Source organism: Paramisgurnus dabryanus, chromosome 7, assembly GCF_030506205.2.
Source record: "Paramisgurnus dabryanus chromosome 7, PD_genome_1.1, whole genome shotgun sequence".
NCBI classification, from domain to species: domain Eukaryota; kingdom Metazoa; phylum Chordata; class Actinopteri; order Cypriniformes; family Cobitidae; genus Paramisgurnus; species Paramisgurnus dabryanus.
Window position 1 is genome coordinate 36,821,403 of NC_133343.1, and position 6,000 is coordinate 36,827,402.

The 6,000-nt window shown below is 36.7% G+C and overlaps 1 protein-coding gene across 1 annotated transcript in view; it reads right to left on the bottom strand.

Moving 5' to 3' along the window:
• The window catches only part of cntn6 (contactin 6), a 141,993-nt gene extending 137,892 nt beyond the window's left edge, over positions 1–4,101 (bottom strand). The window contains exon 1 of the mRNA XM_065279773.2: positions 4,006–4,101. The gene's annotated coding sequence lies outside the window, so the exon portion shown is untranslated. The remainder of the gene's footprint in view (positions 1–4,005) is intronic.
• Between the last annotated feature and the right edge of the window lie 1,899 nt (positions 4,102–6,000).

A 6,000-nucleotide genomic window follows, 5' to 3' on the forward strand; every position in this document is an offset into this window, starting at 1 on the left:
AACCGAAGAAAAAACATATGATGTCATGCCACCAAAACACTCGTTCATCAATAACTCTCTGGAAAAACATGATACATTTCCAATAATGTGCAGGAGATCGGCGTTTGGCAGTGTGAAAAAATACCAGAAAAACAAAACGCTCAGCCTTGTGAAACAATGTAAACAGTCCGTGTTACAACTAACCCCGCGTTAAGTTTTTGAATTTATATACCCATGATCTATTTGCAAATGTGATCCTGTACGTCTCCAAAGTGTAATAACAGTAAAAATACAACAAGGAGACATTTTATGTTTATGTTTTTTTTTTTTTTTTACATTTTCAGCTCATTTCTGCTAATAACACTCTTAAAATATCATGCAAATTACACTTTACATATATTAACTGAAGCACAAATATTCACAAAAATGCATTTTTGGTCAATTTATGCTCAAGCATCTCAAATACGAGCATGTAAAACTTATTAAAAGTTGAAATTAGCCCAAAAAGCCCCTGTCTGAATACTTGCTTGGACTAAAGGGAGGAATTTGCATGCAAATGTGAAATCTTCGAAACATTTGGTGGATATCTCCTACAATCTGAACTTTAATTATGGACCCCTGAGGCGAGAAAGACCATTGTATTTGAAGAGTTACGTCTTCCTACCACTTTAATGACCATACAGGCCCGGGGTTATGGCAAATATGGTTATAAATTCAAAACAAAATCTTTTATGGAGCCTCAAAAGCGGTTTAAAACAGTAAATCCACTCGAGCCCGCAGCTACAGTATAAAGTTAGTGGAGGTACTTCGCCAGTCTCGTATTAAGTAATCGTATCGCATTAGCCCAGTTGCTTCCATGTTAAATTAATTCGTGTTATATTTTTAACATTAAAAAATATGTTGTAGCCACCGTTTAAAATGCGAACAGAGAAACAGCATGTACAACATCCTGAGATTGAAAGGTCTTATTATGGTTTCTATTGTTTAGGAAGAACAATAGAAAGCTTTTTTATCCTGTTCCTTTTCTTTTCTGGGACCATAAATCAAAAGTTTCAGAAAAGATGATACCACAGTAATCTCAAAGGATGTACAGTTGAAAATAGACCAATAGCAGAGGACGGTTTGAAAGTCCCTATTCTCTAAGAAACCTTACAGAAAAGAAATTGCGATGCCTGATGCAAAGACACAACTCATGCAACGTCTGAACAGTTATTTATAAATATATTTACACAGTTATGCATCATCCAAAGCAACTTACATTGCACTCAAGTTATACATTGTTTATGTGTGTTTCCTGGGAATCGAGCCCGTGACCTTTGCGTTGCTAAGGCAATGCTCAACCAATTAAACTACAGGATCAGTAAGTGCATTCCCTGGGAGTTAAACCCATGACCTTGGCAGTGGTAGTGCTATGCAGTTACAGGAAAGCAAATAAATAGACAATCAATATATTTACTGCGGATGCATACAAATATGATGCAAGTTAAAATTTATAAAGCCACCAATAAGACGTTCCTCTAATGTAATGTGCCATTAACCACTGTATTTTTAGCATAAGGCGGAGAAATTTATACTTTTCGGATGAAAACTGTATACAGAACAAAATAATTCCATTCCCACCTGCGCTAAGCATTGACAGTGAGGGCTGTGATTTATTCATGAACGCTTGCACATGCTGTCAGGAAGCATTAAATCCCGGCAAGTGACTTGAACGTGGGTGGGTGAAATTTGCTGAGGAAAGCAAATTACAGTTCCAAAACAAATCAAACCAAAGTGTGGACACTACATGTCTGCCACCCTCTTCATAAACTTGCCAAAAAAAGAAACATCTGTCTTAACGTAAACCAATCAAAGCCGCTCTGTGTTCTGCTTGGGAGCTACTTTGGAAAGATATAACCATTCTGCTTCATATTAAGGTCTTTCGTCATCTTGTTGAGAGCTTGTTTACTGAACAATAATAACTTGGTGTTGGTGATGGTTTTTCATAAGGTGTACTAAAAGATTATGGGGGAAATGGGATCTTAACTCCAGTCTTCTGGAGTATCCATTAACATGAAAACGATAGATGCTACACAGATCCTCTTCTAGTACCTTCTAGTGCCAGAGCTTACTTATGTATATAAAGACAAGGACCAGATATGCTATTTGACATTAGGATTTCAATTCATTTTCTACCTTTAGACATCTGCTATATCTGGTTGATTGCAAATTGTAAATGAAAGAAACGAAGACAACTTCTCTTAAACGTTACTAAGATGAGAGGGATATGGCTGAATGTGTTAAGAGCCAGCTGGCATGTTGAGGCATTAAAGGCAGCGGTTTGCTGGAGGTGCTCAACCGCAGTACATAAGCCATCCATAACTAAGATCACGATAACCTTGCTGGAGATTAAACCTTTAGGCTTCCGATCTCGGAGTTGGAGTGGCTTATAATCTTCAGACAGAGACAACCAGAACATTTCAGAGGGAAAAATCTCACTGTACTTCCAGGGTTGCCACACCATTCAACAATACATTTTGTATCAAAGACTTTTCCAGGCGTTAAAAAATGTTGATGCATTGGAATATGAGTTATGAATCGGTGTATCATAGAAAACAGTGTTACTACATCAAGCACATTTTCTTTATTGATGAATTTTTTTCAGCATAAATTGTTGGCATGAGATGAGTATTACTGATAACAGTGTAGTTTTACTATACAAGTCTTCTGATGAAAATAAATCCAGCAGTTGACAGAAGGTGTAATCAAGCTCTGATTATGTGTCTTGATGAGAATGGTTATACGAGTGTTAAATATATATATATATTTTTGAAATATTGCTGTATTTGCTGGCACTGACACTCCAATCTGGATATGGTGTGGGAAGCTGTTGTACCCCAACAATCAACAATATGACATTGAAAAGCAAACTTGTGGTCTCACCTGTCCAAGTCATTTATATAGCTCATTTGATTTATACTCCAGGGAATCTATGCAACCTCACGCAACTACTCAGATGTAATGCATTGCACATTCACTGAACCACATCTGTCATTCACTCATGCATCTCAGCTCAATTGCTTAACAGATTTGTATTGATTTACCAATAGTAACCATTATAATATAATTCAATACAATCAACTCATTAAAATACAGACCACGTGATCAAATAGCACAGACATTCACACATGCCTTCCCTATTGAAATGAACAAAACTAAGCCTAATGGTTTCCATTACAGATGCCATCTGCTGTTCACCATTACAAATTCATTTATGTATTGTGTTTGGGGTATTATTCCATAGGTGGATGGGAATCCACCAGCTAACATTCCAACACATTACTAGAAGAGACCCATAGAGACCATTATAGTATCCATTAAAACAATACAATTCCCATTATAACCATTAAACCCATACAATTTCTGTGATGTTTTTTGCTTGTTTAGCAGCTTTATATTTTTCAATGTTGGTCTATGAATGGACAGATGCGCCAGACGAACCATTAAGTCCTTCTTTTAGTTTTTTTTAAAGATTCTCTCACATCGCGTCTTGCGCGCGCAAGAGCGCGTCCTGTGTTACGCACGCATGTAAGATGTAAGTGTCAAACTGATCAAAATCCCACTACTAGCCTATCACGTGTTTATTTTTGGATGTTACAGAACAAATCAAAACAGATGTGAGCTCAAACTTACTGAAAACTCTAGAGACTGATAATTCATTTCCCTGCGTCTTTACGTCGCTGATGTTAAGGCTGTGAATTAAGAGTGTCAGGATGAATGTAAGTATCATTCAGGTAGAGAAATGCACCGTAGTGCGTATCTTGTTTAGAACGTGCAGAGCACCGAGACATCCCATAACTAAGCGCGTAAGTGTCGGTAACGCTCAGAAGAGCGCGCTGCGCGCATGCCGCCGAATACAAATAAATAAGCACCGTCTGCATGCATTTGCTCACCCCGGTAATTGTGCATCACAAAACAGAAACCAAAGGCTTTCCAAATTATAACATACAGGGACATCATTTGATGCGTTGAATGAAAGCGTCTTACCTTTCAAACGAGGTCAGCTCCAGTAAACGCGTAAACGCAGTGAATGAAACAGACACAGATGCGGAGAGGTCTGCTGTCCACACTGTTGCCTCTCTCTCCTCACAAAGCGCGTGGATTCTTCACTGAAGCAAACCCCTCCCCTCCTTTATATTACATTTAGAAACCAAAATGTCCACATATTTCTGTGTATTGTCCTCAGACATATTCTCTGCTTGTGCGCACATGTGTTCAAGTTTTATGATAATATTAATCTTGCATGTGCTTGGTAGGCTATGCATGCGTTTCATTCCACACGTCAAAAACAGCAAAATGGTAAGATTACAAAATAACAACTGTATGTAAAAATTTAAAAATGATCTTGGGACAGACATCTTCATTGACTGTTCCTGTAGCTCAGTTGCAACACACAAAAGCGCATGGGTTGGTTCCTAGAAAACATAAATCATCGTGTATATCTTAAATGTACTGTAATGTCACTTTGAATAAAAGAACCTGCCAAATGAATAAATGTAGATCGTAAGTAGGCTACTTATTATAAAAAAATAACATCATTAAACAAATCCAAGTTTTATTATTTTTCTATCTACTTAAAGTGAAAAAATATATTTTTTTGTAAGGTATATATTGTAAAAAGTACTTAAATGTCCTAATATAACTAAGGCCTAGTCCTGAATTAAACTACACCCGGCCTGTCCAGGAACCCCCCCCAAAGTCTTATTATGAGCAAATCCTAAACCATTAATGTAATATATTTTATTTTAAAATATATTATATAAACAATATTATAAAAACATTACATTATTATTAATAATTTTATAATAATAATTTAAGATTTGTAATATTAATACATAAATGTTGAAAAACACCAAACTTGTTAAATGTATTTATTTGACCTATTATTTATCCCCCCAAAAAATATATACAGGGTATCAGGTAATATGGGTTTTAATGTACAAGAAAATGGATAGAAACTAAATAAAACATACATTGACTATTTTATCAGTTGTTAATATTTTGTTGACCCAAGAAAGTTATTCAACTGGACATTGGCTCAATAAAGTTTGCACGTGATGTGCATACATTTTTGCCCAACCCTGCTCAAGCTTGTTTGCCAAAGCTGAGCTTTTTTATACTCCTATCTCAACTACCCAGCATGCATACATATTTAATGATATGTTTAAACAAATAGAAAAGATGTACATTTTGGATATCACTTTAGGCGCTGTACTGTATATACAGTAGAGTATGCCACTGTTGTCATTTGGTTTGGTATTAATTATTACTCCACTGTAACCTAATACTCTTGATAAACTGCTTTTATAGGGCTTTATGTATGTACATAAAAGTCAACCACAATCTGCACATTTCCGTTTCCACAAAAGCCTTTTAACTTCAATGACTGCTGCTCACTTACCACAAGGCCAAATGCTGACACAAGTGTTTCTGTGCTGTATTTCTTTAAACAGTTCAGTCACCTCTTATCAGGAGCCTTAGTCTCCTCATTGTCTTTCAATTCCAACCTTCATTGGCCGCAATCGCACAGTATGAGGAAGTCTTCGTTTCAATGCCAACCTAATCTCAGAACTGCAAAAGAAATAACTTAGGGGGAAGAGGGGTGCAAAACCGTCATTTTGACCTATTCTAATGGGTTTAGACCCTCTCACGGTGTATCCCCAAAGGTGCAGAACTAAGCAGATGGCTGGTATGTCCTTTTTTCTAACAAAGGCACACAAAGTATAAAAGCACATAAAAGTAATATTAACATAGCAGATTATAACCTAAAGGGACATGTATGTAAAGAACCGTCCCCTAGAGGGTATTGTTTCAGCTTTATGCTGTTCGCATATCAATATTCCGAGTTCCCAGGTGAAAAACAGCGAACGGAAATAGAAAGGAGACAGCAAGGAGACCGCAAAGCTCGATTTCATTATCTACAGGGGAAGACAGAGAGTGTCAGAGTTCCAGGAATACAAACTACATCCAGGACAAATATAC